This window comes from Bidens hawaiensis, unplaced genomic scaffold (genome assembly GCF_021521415.1).
Source record: "Bidens hawaiensis isolate Kalapana, Puna unplaced genomic scaffold, B.hawaiensis_p1.1 tig00000888_1, whole genome shotgun sequence".
Classification (NCBI taxonomy): Eukaryota; Viridiplantae; Streptophyta; class Magnoliopsida; order Asterales; family Asteraceae; genus Bidens; species Bidens hawaiensis.
This window is the reverse complement of record NW_027491051.1, coordinates 1281494-1300623: the sequence shown is the minus strand read 5'-3', so window position 1 is coordinate 1300623 and position 19130 is coordinate 1281494.

The following is a 19130-nucleotide window of genomic DNA, read 5'->3' as shown; positions in this document are numbered from 1 at the left end:
AGTATTAAAAACCAATATCCCTTTTTAAAATTAGATATGTTAACAATATTTTTTGTTAGGAATATTTTGTACACGGCCATCCGCCTTCGGATGTGGCGGGAAGAAGCAGTTCGTATTGGTCACAGCGTGAATATAATTATGGTCAGCTGCCATACCATTTATCAGAAAACCCATATTATGTTACCCAGCCTTCATACCAGTTTAACACTAAAGAGCCGTATTCCGGTAGTCAGCGTTCGTACCCCTTACCAGTAGAGGATTCCTATCGGTCACAACCAGAACCAGATCACATTCTTGAAACCACTCAAGAGACTGGTGACAGCGAGTACGCCATACATATTTCTGGTAACAAAGATGATGACGACGACGACGGTGATAATTACATTCGCGGGGTGAAGGTGTCGTATAAAACGGGTAACGTACGGAACCATAAGTTTTGTTAAAAAAAGATAGATTTTGTATTTAGTATTTTGAACCTTTTTTAAATTTGACGTTATAACTGTTTCAGTTTTTTTTATTCCCGTGAGGAGTTGGAGGAATGGGAAAAGAAAAGAGGTCGGGAGCATGGGTGTGTTGTTGTTGTCCAACGGTCTAGGACAAACGCCGTGGATACTGGATGCAATTGCGGCGGGGAACCAAAACTCACGGGGAGAATGCGTATCGGCAGTATACAGAAGGGCTGTACGTTTCAACTAAAAGGAAGGTACGACCGGGTAGGTATTTTTGGGAGTTTCAGGTCATAAACGAGACGCACATACACGAGCCGTTTGTCTTTTAGGAGGGTCACGCGTATCTAAGGAGAATGTACGACGAGGAGGTTGATATGGTTGCGAGGTTACGCATGGATGGCTTGAAGACACAAAAAAATGTTGCACTCTTACGCAAACGGTTTCTCGAAACCTGCGTTATTGAGAAGGACGTACACAATCTTATAGAGAAGTTGAAAAAAGAAAATAGAGTAGCGATACCCCAATGAAGGTTCACGTTTTTGAATTTGACTTCTTACAACGGATGTTTAAAAAAAATTACACGTCATATTAAACCGGGTACAGATATTTGAAAACTTCTTAAATGATAATGGACGGGAGAACCCTTCCACAAACCGGGTGGATGATATATTCTTCTGTCATGATACGTCATTTAAAATTTTGCGTGCGTTCCCCCATTTGTTGTTGATTGACACGACATACAACACCAACGTGTCTTTATATTTTTGTAGGAAAAAAAACGTAGAAACATAAGCAATACAAACATAGCTAAGATTAAGTAATGACTTGAAATGCATAAAATGTATTTTAATTAAAGGGTTAAAGAAATCTCACTAGAATATGTATTAATCTAAAACAAAGATTAGTTATAATCTGTAAACTGCTATAATTGTACACATGACCGAGCTAAGAAAAGATTCTGATTAGTGAAAATCACACCAAAACTTACTTTAAAATTTTATTAATGCTACACTAGTATTTGTTGATTTGGAATTAAAGCCACTGTTTAGAAATTATACGGTCTAGAAGAAAAGTAAACATCAAATCAGTAGTTTCAATATGATGAAACTGCTCCTCGATCTCTCTATTTATGTAGCAACTCGAGATTCAATTGATCACACACATCTGAACGAGATACACGTACACATAAACCATACTCACTAATCATGACACATTATCATCATTATTTTTGTTTATTAGTATTGGTAGATTTAATTAGAGTGATCATTCAAAAGGCCAAGACTTATATTTTTCTATATTTCGTATCATGTAACACTTGGCAGGCCTACTCACATGAAGGTATAAAGAAAAATGTCTCTTCCTGTTAGGTTGAAGGTTTTATAAGTTCAATTGTATATGAAGAAACACGTATCTAAATCTGATTATATTAGACCGATCTTTCCACCGGGTATAGGTTAAGATATAGTAATTAGGTTAACATGAGCGGGTATAGTAATGTTACCTGAAGTTTCAACGATTTGAACCACGTCTAGTGCCGAATCTAATTGGATTTTATAGGTATAAGAATGAAAATATCAATAAGAAGATGATTAAGTGTATTGAGTGGAGATATGATTTCCTTAATATTTCAAGTTAAGCGAAAAATAATTTGGTTAAAATTTTATTTTCGCTAATCATCAACGTATAAAGTTTTTTTGTGCGGTTGGTATAAGTTTACAACATCAAACCATTTACTTAAATGAAATAACACGTTTCACTTAAAATTTAGGTATTGTACTTGGTAATTTTGAAAGTGGAAGGTATAGTATTTTTAAATTCATTATCTTTATATTTTTGTAGAAAAAAAACATAGAAACATAAGCAATAGAAACATAACTAAGATTAAGTAATGACTTGAAATGCATAAAATGTATTTTTATTAAAGGGTTAAAGCAATGTCACAAGAATATGTATTAATCTAAATCCAAGATTAGTTATAATCTGTAAACTGCTATAATTATACACATGACCGAGCTAAGAAAAGAATCAAATTAGCGAAAATCACACCAAAACTTACTTTAAACTTTTATTAATGCTATACATGTGTTTGTTGATTTGGAATTAAATCCACTGTTTAGAAATTATACGGTCTAGAATAAAATTAAATCTACAGTTTCAATATGATGAAAGTGCTCCATCGATCTCTCTATTTATATAGCAACCCAACATTCAATTGATCACACACATCCGAAAGAGATACACGCACACATAAACCATACTCAATAATCATGACACATTATCATCATTATTTTTGTTGATTAGTAGATTTAATTACAGTGATCATTCAAAAGGCCAAAACTTATATTTTCCTGTATTTCGTATCATGTAACACTTGGCAGGCCTACTCACATGAAGGTGTAAAGAAAAATGTCTCTTTCTGTTAGGTTGAAGGTTTTATAACTTCAATTGTATATGAAGAAGCACATATCTAAATCTGATTATATTAGACCGATGTTTTCACCAGGTATAGGTTAAGATATAGTAATCAGGTTAACATGGGCGGTTATAGTAATGTAACCTGAAGTTTCAAAGATTTGCACCACGTCTAGTGCCGAATCAAATTGGCTTTTATAGGGATAAGAATGATAATATCAATAAGAAGATGATTAAGGGTATTGAGTAGAGATATGATATCCTTAATATTTCAAGTTAAGCGATAAATAATTTGGTAAAAATTTATTTTGGCTAATCATCAACGTAAAAATTTTTTTTTGAGTGGTCGCTATAAGTTTACAACATCAACCCACGTACTTAAATAAAATAAAACGTTTCAGTTGAAATTTAGGTATTGTACGTGGTAATTTTGAAAGTGGAAGGTATAGTATTTTTAAATTCATTATCTTTATATTTTTGTAGGAAAAAAAAACGTAGAAACACAAGTAATACAAACCTAACTAAGATTAAGTAATGACTTGAAATGCATATTTTTATTAAAGGGTTAAAGCAATGTCACTAGAATATGTATTAATCTAAAACAAAGATTAGTTATAATCTGTAAACTGCTATAATTGTACACATGACCGAACTAAGAAAAGAATTTGATTAACAAAAATCACACCAAAACTTACTTCAAAATTTTTTTAATGCTACACCAGTGTTTGTTGATTTGGAATTAATGCCACTGATAAGAATTTATAAAGTCTAAAATAAAAGTAAACATCAAATCAACAGTTTCAATATGATGAAATTGCTCCATCGATCTCTCTAATTATATAGCAACCCGACATTCAATTGATCACACTAATCCGAACGAGATACACGTTCACATAAACCGTACTTACTAATCATGATACATTATCATCATTATTTTTGTTTATTAGTATTGGTAGATTTAATTACAGTGATCATTCAAACGGCCATGACTTATATTTTCCTGTATTTCATATTATGTAACACTTGGAAGGCTTACTCACATAAAGGTGTTAAGAAAAATGTCTCTTCCTGTTAGGTTGAAGGTTTTATAAGCTCAATTGTATATATCTAAATCTGATTATATTAGACCGATGTTTCCATCGGGTATAGGTTAAGATATAGTAATTAGGTTAACATGAGCGGGTATAGTAATGTAACCTGAAGTTTCAAAGATTTGCACAACGTCTAGTGCCGAATATAATTGGCTTTTATAGGGATAAGAATGATAATATCAATAAGAAGATGATTAAGGGTATTGAGTGGAGATATAATTTCCTTAATATTTCAAGTTAAGCGAAAAATAATTTGGTAAAAATTTATTTTGGCTAATCATCAACGTATAAAGTTTTTTTGAGCGGTTGCTATAAGTTTACAACATCAACCCACGTACTTAAATAAAATAACACGTTTCAGTTGAAATTTAGGTATTGTACTTGGTAATTTTGAAAGTGGAAGGTATAGTATTTTTAAATTCATTATCTTTATATTTTTGTAGGAAAAATAAACATAGAAACACAAGTAATACAAACCTAACTAAGATTTAGTAATGACTTGAAATGCATAAAATGTATTTTTATTAAAGGGTTAAAGCAATGTCACTAGAATATGTATTAATTTAAAACAAAGATTAGTTATAATCTGTAAACTGCTATAATTGTACACATGACCGAGCTAAGAAAAGAATTTGATTAGCGAAAATCACACCAAAACTTACTTTAAAATTTTATTAATGCTACACTTGTGTTTGTTGATTTGGAAATAAAGCCACTGTTTAGAAATTATACGGTTTAGAATAAAAGTAAGCATCAAATCAGCAGTTTCAGTATGATGAAAGTGCTCAATCAATCTCTCTATTTATATAGCAACCCGACATTCAATTGATCACACAAATTCGAACGAGATACACGTACACATAAACCGTACTCACTAATCATGATACATTATCATCATTATTTTTGTTTATTAGTATTGGTAGATTTAATTACAGTGATCATTCAAACGGCCAAGACTTATATTTTCCTGTATTTTGTATTATGTAACACTTGGCAGGCTTACTCACATAAAGGTGTTAAGAAAAATTTCTCTTCCTGTTAGGTTGAAGGTTTTATAAGTTCAATTGTATATGAAGAAGCACATATCTAAATCTGATTATATTAGACCGATGTTTCCACCGGGTATAGGTAAAGATATAGTAATTAGGTTAACATGAGCGAGTATAGTAATGTAAAGTTTCAAAGATTTGCACCACGTCTAGTGCCGAATCTAATTGGCTTTTATAGGGATAAGAATGATAATATCAATAAGTAGATGATTAAGTGTATTGAGTGGACATATAATTTCCTTAATATTTCAAGTTAAGGGAAAAATAATTTGGTAAACATTTATTTTGGCTAATCATCAACGTATAAAGTTTTTTTGAGCGGTTGCTATAAGTTTTCAACATTAACCGACGTACTTAAATAAAGTAACACGTTTCAGTTGAAATTTAGGTTTTGTACTTGGTAATTTTGAAAGTGGAAGGTATAGTATTTTTAAATTCATTATCTTTATAATTTGTAGGAAAAAAAACGTAGAAACACAAGTAACACAAACCCAATTAAGATTAAGTAATGACTTGAAATGCATAAAATGTATTTTTGTAACATCCTAAAATAATCTAATAATAAATAACGAAAGTTGCGTTAAATTGTCGTGTGTTTAATAATATTAACTAGCATCTAATAAAGAAAAGATTATGGACTTGGACTAATTAAGATGAATTAAGGGTAATGATCCTTAGGTCCATGGGCTTTAAGGGATATAAATACCCCTTAAACCATCCTAAAACCCAAAATCCTCATTTTTTCCATCCTAATTTCTACACACTCAAACACACACCACACACCACCACATACGGCCGCCGAGAGAGAGAGAGAGAGCGAGATCCGAGTCCCAACGAACGCTAGTTGGGATTAGATCGTTATTACTCGAGCTATATACAAGATTGAGAGTTCATAACCAAGTTAAATGAGATCCAAACAAACACTAAAGGTATGTCTTTTACCATAAAGTTTACGTTTTTATTAACGTTTAACCTTGAAACTTAGAACGAGGTTAGATCGGGTGTAAATGAAACGTAAAGTTGCAAACTTGATAAATAAAATGGATGTAATGAACCCGAAAATGGAAACGGCTTGATTAAATGAATCCTTGAACCTAGTTGGAACGTTTTAGCTTGAAAAGATCAAACTTTACGATTCGTTCGGGTCAAACTTAGTCCGCAATCGGACTAGGGAATGATTGGGGCTAAGGCCGAACCATAATAAGCAAACAAAGGTCGCAAAACGCGTGTTTTGGATTGGCGAAACGAACTCCGACAGCAGCGAGTTTGCTGTATAACTTCGCTAGTTATAAGTTCGCCGCTGTATGAACTTCGCTGGTTGTATAAGTTCGCTGATGTATAAACTTCGCTGGCTAATATGCAACTTCGCCACTGGCTAAGTTCGCTAAATATATAACTTCTCTACTGGTCAAGTTCGCTGATGTTAAGTTCGCTACTAGCTAAGTTCGCTTAAGTTAAGTTCGGTAACGAATCAGATAGCGAATCAGACTTAATACGTTATGAAGAATGAGTTAACGAATTAGAAAATAAATTAAAATCCTAATGAAAAATGTGTTAAGACAGCTAATGGAAATAAAAATTTTCCAAGCTGACCTGGCAGCTCGACCCCAGCCAGGGGCTCTGCCCCTTGGACCATGCTAGGCGCTGCCCCCGGACCCCCGTTCGTTGTGTGTTATATAAGATAGAAATACGATATGAGTAGCAATAGTTAATTAATACATGTACATATTATACAGTCAGCCGTGCACAACTGAAGAAAGGGATTACCATTAATGGTGAATGTAACCGCATTCAGGTGAGTTTCTAGCCCCATTTCCTTGTTATGTTTTCGGGGCTGTGTGCATACTCGATGTGATAGTTAATACACTTACCTTAACTGGTAAGTGTATGCCTTATATGGATTATATGTTATGTATGTATATCTTAAATTTGAGTGAAATCTTGTCGGTACGTGAACGATCTTCGGATATTGCACGTGCTAACAAGGGAGGTATGTTTATGATAAATATATGTATGATATATGAATATGTATGAATGATTAAAGAAAGTATGTATGTTATGGGTATGTAAAGACAGTATGTACGAAGATGAAGAAAGAGGGACCAGAACCTAATAATATCTGAGATAGAAGGGACCAGACCCTAATAATATCTTAGATAGACAAGAAAGGGATCAGACCCTAATAATATCTGAGATAGACAAAGGAAAGATGGACCAGTCCCTAATAATATTTGAGATAGAATGGACTGTAATTTATATAGTATGAAAGTAATAAAGTATGAATGTATGTATGAAATTATGTAATGAAAGTAATTATTAAAGTAATTATTATGTATCTTTGGATGCATGATTGAAGGTAAGTGTATGTATTATACGATACGTGATTAACTAAAACTCACTCAGCGTAGCTGACTTTTAGTATGCACGCAGGTGAGTAGAATGTGGCAGCTCGCTTGAGGGGACACGTGGCATTGAATAAGAGGCTGGCATCGGAAGACTCAAGACGTTTAAGTTTAATGTTTTGTTTATTCTGAAAGACAAAATGTTGTTTTAAGACAAGTTATGGTTTGATTATGAAATGTTTATGAAAGTTTTTATATTCCGCGAATGTTTTAATTAACTCTGATAATTAGAACTTTGTTTATGAGTAAATCCAACACCAAAGTAGGGCTACCGGTAACGGGGCCTTACAATTTATATTAAAGGGTTAAATAAATGTCACTAGAATATGTAATAATCTAAAACAATGATTAGTTATAATCTGTAAACTGCTATAATTGTACACATGACCTAACTAAGAAAAGAATCTAATTAGCGAAAATCACACCAAAACTTACTTTAAAATTTTATTAATGCTACACTTGTGTTTGTTGATTTGGAAATAAAGCCATTGTTTAAAATTATACGGACTAGAAAAAAAGTAAGCATCAAATCAGCAGTTTCAGTATGATGAAAGTGCTCCATCGATCTCTTTATTTATATAGCAACCCGACATTCAACTGATCACACAAATCCGAATGAGATACACGTACACATAAACCGTACTCACTAATCATAATACATTATCATCATTATTTTTGTTTATTAGTATTGGTAGATTTAATTACAGTGATCATTCAAACGGACAAGACTTATATTTTCTTGTATTTCGTATTATGTAACACTTGGCAGGCCTTCTCACATAAGGGTGTTAAGAAAAATGTCTCTTCCTGTTAGGTTGAAGGTTTTATCAGTTCAATTGTATATGAAAAAGCACATATCTAAATCTGATTATATTAGACTGATGTTTCCACCGGGTATAGGTTAAGATATAGTAATTAGGTTAACATGAGCGAGTATAGTAATGGAATCTGAAGTTTCAAAGATTTGCACCACGTCTAGTGCCGAATCTAATTGGCTTTTATAGGGATAAGAATGATAATATCAATAAGAAGATGATTAATTGTATTGAGTGGAGATATAATTTCCTTAATATTTCGAGTTAAGCGAAAAATAACTTGGTTAAAATTTATTTTGGCTAATCATCGGCGTTCAAAGTATTTTTTTAGCGGTTGCTATAAGTTTACAACATCAAACCATGTACTTAAATAAAATAATACGTTTCAGTTGAAATTTAGGTATTGTACTTTGTAATTTTGAAAGTGGAAGCTATGGTATTTTTAAATTCATTATCTGTATATTTTTGTAAGAAAAAAACGTAGAAACACAAGTAATACAAACATAACTAAGATTAAGTAATGACTTGAAATGCATAAAATGTATTTTTATTAAAGGGTTAAAGTAATGTCACTAGAATATGTATTAATCTAAAACAATGATTAGTTATAATCTGTAAACTGCTATAATTGTACACATGACCTAGCTAAGATGTAACAACCCAGCTACCACCGCATCATAATAATATTGTACGCTTTGGCCCTGACGTACCACCATCGCCTCACGGATTTGCTTTTGGTTGCCTTGGTGGTCACCCATCCTCATACTTCTCCCACCTGAGCACGCTTAACTGTGGAGTTCTCCTCTCATCTACTACCATTAAGCGCCCAAAACCGTTATGATGGGGAAGGTATCCACCTCATTATAGAGAAGGCTTAGTTCTCCTTCCTAACCAATGTGGGATGTCACAATCCACCCCTATTAGGGATCCATCGTCCTCGCTGGCACCACCGGTCCGGCCTTGGCTCTGATACCAACTTGTAAGGCTCCGTTACCGGTGTCTCACATTTGGACGTTGGATTTACTCATAAACACAGTTTTAATTATCAGATTTAACTAAAACTTTCGCGGAATAATATAAACTGTAAACCATCCATTACAAACATCCATAACTCGTCTTTCAAAAACATAACATAAAACATAGTATGAAAACATCACGACAAATCTTCAGATGCCAGACTCTTCAGTAATGCCATGTGTCTCCCTCAAGCCAGCTGTCTCAGTCGATTAGCCTGCGTGCATACTAAAAGTCAGCTACGCTGAGTGAGTTCTAGTTAATCAGGCAACGTACAATACATTCTCATATTTATACATGTACCTTCCTATTATCTTACTTACTTACTTACTTAGTACTTTCATTCTTTCTTTCATTTTAACATACATACTCTCATTCATGCACATACATTTTAAAGAGCCTTCCGCGCTATATCCTTCGCCGATATTATTAGGGTCGGTCCCCTACATTCGCCGATATTATTAGGGTCGGTTCCCTACATTCGCCGATATTATTAGGGTCGGTTCCCTACATTCGCCGACATTATTAGGGTCGGTTCCCTACATTCCCCGACATTAATAGAGTCGGTTCCCTTGTTCCATCTATACCTTTCGTACCTTTCTATACATTCATAATTATAACTTTCAACCGTCCATACATCATCTATACATCATATATATGTCAATCATATCTTTATACTATCCCTTGACGGCACATGCAATATCCAAAGATCGTTCATGCATCGTTAAGCATTCATTCATACATAAATCACATAAGGCATACACTTACCACTTAAGGCAAGTGTATTAACTAATCACATCGAGTATGCACACAACCCCGAAAACATAACAAGGAAATGGGGCTAGAAACTCACCTGGATCCTGTTGCGTTCACCGTTAATTGTTATCCCCTTCTTTAATTGTGCACGGCTAACTGTTAAATATATATATTTTTTAATTAACCATATAATTATTTAAGTTGGTATTTTAGTCAACCAACACTTTTCTAAACTGGGCTTGTTTAGTTTAGATGGGTTATGGGCTTAACATTCACATGGGCTTAGTTAGGTCAGGCCCAAACGGAAACTGGGTCAGCCGAGAACTCTTGGCAGAAAACCCCTGTTTGGCCGAGAACCTTGTTCTTGACCGAGAACTCACTGGCCGAGAACCTTGGTGACCGAAAACCTCAAGTCACCGAGAACCATTGTTGACCGAGAGCTCCCGTTAACCGAGAACCCATTTTGACCGGGTTCTCGTGTTTGACCGAGAACCCATGTCTGAAGCCTTCAACCCTTATTTTTCTAACCTTAAATCCATCCTAGGCTCATCTAATGGTTAACCGGTCCCTGATTACACTTTTAGCCACCTATATCCCATCCTCCTTAACCGTTTTACATTCGTTAGCAACCCATCATCAAGACTTAACCCTTTTCTAGCATAAAGCTTGAACCTTTATGGCTAAAACATTCTTTAAGCTAGTTCTAGGGTTTCATTCATGAGCCGTATCTAACCATGAGCCCTTTACGTCCATATTAATCATCAAATTTGAAGCTTTATGATTTATCTAGACCCGATTTATCATCCTACCAATTTTCATGTAAATCCGTTCATGAAAAGTAAGCTTTTTTAACAAAAACGTACCTTTGAGGTTTTTGTATGAAATCACTCGAGATGCTCAAAACCATATCAAACGAACTCCGATTTGAGTGATTCAAGCGGACACGAAACCTTCTTGTCCTGATCTACAAACCCATCAGCTCACCTTCGCCGGAAACCGCCACTACAGTCGCCAGAATAGCTGAACAGTCGCCAGAATCTTCACTTTTGAGCTGCTGTGGTATTACTGATAAAAACCGGACTTCCCGACCTCTGATCAAAGATCTTTTCGGTGGAAATCTTCATTTATATATCAGAAATACTCGGTTAAAATTTGAGACCGATCCGACCTCTAGATCTCCGGGAATATTTGTGTCTTTGTGGGTGTTTTTCTCAAAAACGGGAATTGGGTTAAGTGTGTGTTTTGATGGTGTAGGCTATGGTGTGAAGATGTATGAAAATGGAAAGGATTAGGGTTTTAACGGGTATTTATACTCCCTTAAGCCCATGGACCTTAGGCCCATCTTTCCTTTTTGGTCCATAATTAATTCCATCTAATTAGCCTACTTATCCTTCCATCTTTATTATTTTATTTCTCTACTAACTTAAGTAAACTTTTCCATCTTAAATAAATAATGTATTAATTATTTATTCTTAGAAATTTCGAGATGTTACAAGTCTTCCCTCCTTAAAGAGGTTTCGTTCTCGAAACCTAACTATTACTTAAACAGATTAGGGTAGAACTTGTGCATCTCATCCTCAGCTTCCCAAGTAGCATCTGATCCTTTTCGATGCTTCCATATCACTTTTACTAATGGTATGACTTTGTGACGAAGTTGCTTTTCCTTGCGATCAACAATCTGTACGGGTTGCTCAACGTAGTTCAGTTGTTCATCAACCTTGATGTCCATCAATGGCACGTGAGACGTGTCATCAGCTAGACATTTCCTTAAGTGAGAAACATGGAAGGTTGAATGGATTCCTTCTAACTCATCAGGTAAATCCAGCTTATAAGCCACTTCACCCACATGATCTAAGATCTTAAACGGTCCAATGTACCTCGGACTCAACTTTCCTCTCTTTCTAAAACTAATGATTCCTTTCCAAGGCGATACCTTGAGCATCACACTGTCACCAACGTTAAACCTAATCGGTCGTCGCCGCTTATCAGCATACGACTTTTATCTGTCTTGGGCAGCCTTCATTCTAGCCTTAATCTGATCAAACTTTGAAGATGCCTCTTGAACCACCTCTAAGCTTCCCATTACCTTCTGACCAATCTCTGCTCAACATACGGGAGTTCTACATTGTCTACCAAAGAGCATTTCAAATGGTGGCATACCACTACTTGAATGGTAACTGTTGTTATATAAGAACTCTGCTAGGTGTGGATGATCATCTCAACTTCCGCCAAAGTCTAAAACACAAGCACGTAGCATACCTTCAAGGGTTTGGATCGTCCTTTCAGACTGTCCATCTGTTTGAGGATGATATGCCGTACTGATGTTTAATCTCATTCCCATAGATTCATGGAACTTCTCCCAAAACCTCGAAGTAAACCGTGTATCTCTATCATAAACGATTGATAACGGTACTCCATGCTTGGTTACAACCTCTTTTATGAACAAGCTTGCTAACGTTTCTAACGAGATAGCCTCTCGTATGGGCAAAAGTGAGCACTCTTGGTCAAACGGTCCACAATCACCCAGATGGTATCATGATGCTTAGCTGTACGAGGTAACTTAGTTATGAAATCCATGGTGATGTGTTCCCATTTCCCCTCAGGTATCGCAGGCGGTTGCATTTTTCCATAAGGTTTCTGATGTTCGGCTTTGACTTGTAAGCAAGTTAAGCACTTAAAAACATAATCCACTACATCGTTTTTCATTCATGGCCACCAATAATCTCTTTTCAAATCTTGATACTTCTTCGTTGCTCCTGGATGGATGGAGTATCTTGACTTATGCGCTTCATCTAAGATTCGATCTCTGAGATCACGATGGCGTGGGATCCACATACGGTCGAACCTAGTCTTAACACCATGAGGGTTTTCCATCAACTCATCTTGTTGGCCGTAAATTCTTTCCTTCTTTACTAACTTCTTGTCCACTAACACTTCTGTCTGCACTTTGATGATCTCTTCAAAAAGACTTGAATTCATAATCAGCTGGTATGACTTTACTGTTGCAAGGACTTCCTTATTCTTACGACTTAGCGCGTCAGCGACCACATTAGCTTTACCGGGGTATTATTTAATGTCACAGTCATAATCCTTAATCAACTCCAACCATCTTCTCTGTCTCATGTTCAATTCTTTATACTCGAAGAAGTAATTTAAACTCTTATGATCTGTGTGAATAGTACACTTAGTACCGTACAGGTAATGTCTCCATATCTTAAGAGCATGCACTACTGCTGCTAACTCGAAATCATGCGTCGGATAAGTACTTTCGTGAACCTTCAACTGCCTAGACGCATATGCTATCACCGTTCCTCGTTGCATCAACATGCAACCTAACCCACGATGCGAAGCATCAGTACAAACAACCAGATCCTCGTCACCATCGGGTAAAGCAAGGATTGGAGCTTGCGTGAGTCTCTTCTTTAACTCCTGAAAAGCTTCTTCTTGAAACTTACCCCAACTAAATACTATCGACTTTCGGGTCATACCGGTCAACGATGCGGCTATCTTGGAGGAACCTTCAATGAATCTCCTATAGTAGCCAGCTAACCTTAAGAAGCTTCGTATATCAGTTGGATTCTATGGAGTCTTTCAGTTCGTTATTGCCTCTATCTTAGCTGGGTCAACGGTAATCCCTTCAGGATTTATCACGTGACCTAGAAATTGCACTTCTCGCAAGCAGAACGCGCATTTAGAAAACTTAGCATACAATTTCTCTTTCTTCAGAGTCTCCAATACCTCTTTCAGATGCTCAGCATGATCAGACTCGCTCTTTGAATAAATCAATATATCGTCGATGAAGACAATAACTGACTTATCCAACATTGGCTGACACACCCTATTCATCATGTCCATAAATGCTGCAGGAGCATTTGTTAGACCGAATGACATCACGAGGAACTCGTAGTGTCCATATCGCGTTCGGAACGCTGTCTTAGGAATGTCTGCCTCTTTCACCTTCAGCTAGTGATAGCCTGATCTGAGATCTATTAGTGAGAAACAACTTGAACCTTGCAGTTGGTCAAACAGATCATCAATCCTTGGCAAAGGATATCTATTCTTTACCGTAAGCTTATTCAACTCGCGATAGTCTATGCACATTCTCATACTTCCATCCTTCTTCTTCACGAACAACACTGGTGCACCCCACGGGGAAACACTTGGTCTTATGAAACCCTTGTCGAGGAGTTCTTGCAGTTGGGACATCAATTCTTTCATCTCGGACGGTGCTAGACGGTAAGGTGATTTTGCGACGGGTTGGGCTCCTGGTACTAAATCTATCTGGAATTCATCTCTCGCTCCGGTGGCAACCCCGGAAGATCCTCAGGGAATACTTCTGGGTAGTCGCGCACGATAGAAACATCTTTCATTTCTTTCATCTCGGCCGTAGAAATGACAACATACGTCAAGTAGGAACTGCACCCTTGCCTTAACAATCCCTCGGCTTTTATCATTGAAATGACATTAAGCCCAGAACTTTCCTTATCACCATAAACCGTCACCGTACCGCCATCCAATGACATAAACCTTATCAACTTACTCTTACATGCTATTCGACCTTTAACTCAGACGTCAAATCCATTCCCCTCAATCATAAAGAGTAGAAAGGGACTCATGTCCCTCTAGTTCTACCTTACAATTCTTAACCATTCTCATACTTTGACGAAAATATCGCTAGTGGTCTCTTCCATAACGTATCAGGTACACAACTACATTTTTCTTAACGTCTTCTTTCATATTTGCTAAACTATGTAGTCTCGTACTTTCATTCCTTTTCAATTAGGATGCCTCGACTTCCACATGTTCTTCTCGATCATCTCTACTTTCTCGGCATTCGCTTCGTTACTCACGATCCCAACAAGTTCCTTTATGGAGTTAACTATTGTAGACATACTACCTGTCTTGACTCATTCTAGTTGGCTTATCTCTGTTTCTTTCATGATACTTCCATTTGGACATCACAGTTCGGGCTACCTTTGATGCTTTGGCGAACATTGTTGGCGTTGTAGTTCATTTGAGCAACTCCTTTGGTGTATATGATTACAAGCTCCAGGCGTGATCCTTCTTCTTTACTTCCAAAAGTCGAAGTCGTATATTACTTTGTCACACCTTCTTCAACAGGTGTCTGGTTGGCACGTGTCTTACCACAACGTCTAGTACGACCTCTTCACGTTCGTCCCTTTTGTAACAGTCATCTATCTTATCTATAGGAAACACAAATGTTATCACTCTAGGAATTATTTAGCACATGATTCGTAAGGTAAGTAGTTAATGACAGTGGCCAAGTGTAATTAACTCTTTACATTACTCCTCAGGTTCTACATATTTCCCTTTGTGATTTCACTTGTGCTAGTTTCTACTTCACACACAATCATAACATACATATAACCTACATTCTTATCCCTAGCAATAAAGCTAGCATACACACATTCTTTCTTTAGCAATTAAGCTATCCTTCAAATATTCTTTCTATAGCAATTAAGCTAACTATCTTAAACATTCTTACATTATACATGAAATTAATCATATACTTTACCTTTACCGAGCTTGCTTGAGTGACACATGACTATCTTGAACTGGAATCTTCTTCTTTTATTACTTAAATCCCATTATCTATTCGAGTCTAAGCATTTAGGATGCTTAAATCTCTCGAACTTTGCTCTGATACCAACTTGTAACAACCCAGCTACCACCGCATCATAATATTGTTCGCATTGGCCGGGACGTACCACCATCGCCTCACGGATTTGCTTTTGGTTGCCCAGGTGGTCACCCATCCTCATACTTCTCCTACCTGAGCACGCTTAACTATGGAGTTCTCCTCTCATCCACTACCATTAAGCGCCCAAAACGCGTTATGATGGGGAAGGTATCCACCTCCTTATAGAGAAGGCTTAGTTCTCATTCCCAACCGATGTGGGATGTCACATAAGAAAAGAATTTGATTAACGAAAATCACACCAAAACTTACTTTAAAATTTTATTACTGTTACACTAGTGTTTGTTGATTTGGAATTAAAGCCACTGATAAGAATTTATACAGTCTAGAATAAAAGTAAACATCAAATCAACAGTTTCAATATGATGAAAGTGCTCCATCGATCTCTCTATTTATATAGCAACCCGACATTCAATTGATCACACAAATCCGAACAAGATACACGTATACATAAACCGTACTCACTAATCATGATACATTATCATCATTATTTTTGTTTATTAGTATTGGTAGATTTAATTACAGTGATCATTCAAACGACCAAGACTTATATTTTCCTGTATTTCATAATATGTAACACTTGGCAGGCTTACTCACATAAAGGTGTTAAGGAAAATGCCTCTTCTTGTTAGGTTGAAGGTTTTATAAGTTCAAATGTATATGAAGAAACACATATCTAAATATGATTATATTAGACCAATGTTTCCACCGGTTATAGGTTAAGATATAGTAATTAGGTTAACATGAGTGAGTATAGTAATGCAACCTGAAGTTTCAAAGATTTGCACCACGTCTAGTGCCGAATATAATTGGCTTTTATAGGGATAAGAATGATAATATCAAAAAGAAGATGATTAAGGGTATTGAGTGGAGATATAAATTCCTTAATATTTCAAGTTAAGCGAAAAATAATTTGGTAAAAATTTATTTTGGCTAATCATCAACGTATAAAGTTTTTTTGAGCGGTTGCTATAAGTTTACATCAACCCACGTACTTATTGTACTTGGAAATTTTGAAAGTGGAAGGTATAGTATTTTTAAATTCATTATCTTTATATTTTTGTAGGAAAAAAAACGTAGAGACACAAGTAATACAAACCTACTTAAGATTAAGTAATGACTTGAAATGCATAAAATGTATTTTTATTAAAGGGTTAAAGCAATGTCACTAGAATATGTATTAATCTAAAATGATGCGTAGTTATAATCTGTAAACTTCTATAATTGTACACATGACCTAACTAAGAAAAGAATCTAATTAGCGAAAATCACACCAAAACTTACTTTAAAATTTGATTAATGCTATACCTGTGTTTGTTGATTTGGAAATAAAGCCACTATTTAGAATTATACGGTCTAGAATAAAATTAAGCATCAAATCAGCAGTTTCAGTATGGTGAAAGTACTCCATCGATCTCTCTATTTATATAGCAACCCGACATTCATTTGATCACAAAAATCCGAACGAGATACACGTACACATAAACCGTACTCACTAATCATGATACATTATCATCATTATTTTTGGTTTATTAGTATTTGTAGATTTAATTACAGTGATCATTCAAACGGCCAAGACTTATATTTTCCTGTATTTCGTATTATGTAACACTTGGCAGGCTTACTCACATAAAGGTGTTAAGAAAAATGTCTCTTCTTGTTAGTTGAAGGTTTTATAAGTTCAATTGTATATGAAGAAGCACATATCTAAATCTGATTATATTAGACCGATGTTTCCACCGGGTATAGGTTAAGATATTGTAATTAGGTTAACATGAGCGAGTATAGTAAGGTAAGCTGAAGTTTCAAAGATTTGCACCACGTCTAGTGCCGAATCTAATTGGCTTTTATAGGGATAAGCATGATAATATCAATAAGAAGATAATTAAGTGTATTGAGTGGAGATATAATTTCCTTAATACTTCAAGTTAAGCGAAAAATAACTTGGTTATAATTTAATTTGGCTAATCATCAACTTATAAAGTTTTTTTAGCGGTTGCTATAAGTTTACAACATCAAACCATGTACTTAAATTAAATAACACGTTTCCCATGAAATTTAGGTATTGTACTTGATAATTTTGAAAGTGGAAAGTATAGTATTTTGAAATTCATTATCTTTCTATTTTTGTAGAAAAACAAAACGTTGAAACATAAGCAATACAAACCTAACTAAGATTAAGTAATGACTTGAAATGCATAAAATGTATTTTTATTAAAGGGTTAAAGCAATATCACTAGAATATGTATTGATCTAAAACAATGATTAGTTATAATCTTTAAGCTGCTGTAATTGTACACATGACCAAGCTAAGAAAATAATCTGATTAACAAAAATCACACCAAAACTTACTTTAAATTTTTATTAATGCTACACTAGTGTTTATTGATTTGGAATTAAAACCACTATTAAGAAATTATACTGTCTAGAATAAAAGTAAACATCAAATCAGCAGTTTCAATATGATGCAAGTGCTCCATCGATCTCTCTATTTATATAGCAACCCGACATTCATTTGATCACACAAATCATAACGAGATACATGTACACATAAACCATACTCACTAATCGTGATACATTATCATCATTATTTTTGTTTATTAGTATTGGTAGATTTAATTTTAGTGATCATTCAAAAGTCCAAGACTTATATTTTCCTGTATTTCGTATTATGTAACACTTAGCAGGCCTTCTCACATAAGGGTGTTAAGAAAAATGTCTCTTCCTGTTAGGTTGAAGGTTTTATAAGTTCATTTGTATATGAAGAAGCACATATCTAAATCTGATTATATTAGACTGATGTTTCTACCGGGTATAGGTTAAGATATAGTAATTAGGTTAACATGAGCGAGTATAGTAATGTAAGTTGAAGTTTCAAAGATTTGCACCACGTCTAGTGCCGAATCTAATTGGCTTTTATAGGGATAAGCATGATAATATCAATAAGAAGATGATTAAGTGTATTGAGTGGAGATATAATTTCCTTAATACTTCAAGTTAAGCGAAAAATAACTTGGTTAAAATTTATTTTGGCTAATCATCAGCGTACAAATTTATTTGAGCCGTTGCTATAAGTTTACAACATCAACCCACGTACTTAAATAAAATAACACGTTTCAGTTGAAATTTAGGTATTGTACTTGGTAATTTTAAATGTGGAAGGTATAGTATTTTTAAATTCATTATCTTTATATTTTTGTAGGAAAAAAAAACGTAGAAACACAAGTAATACAAACCTAACTAAGATTAAGTTATGACTTGAAATGCATAAAATGTATTTTTATTAAAGGGTTAAAGCAATGTCACTAGAATATGTATTAATCTAAAACAAAGATTAGTTATAATCTGTATACTTCTATATTTGTAGACATGACCGAGCTAAGAAAAGAATTTGATTAACGAAAATCACACCAAAACTTACTT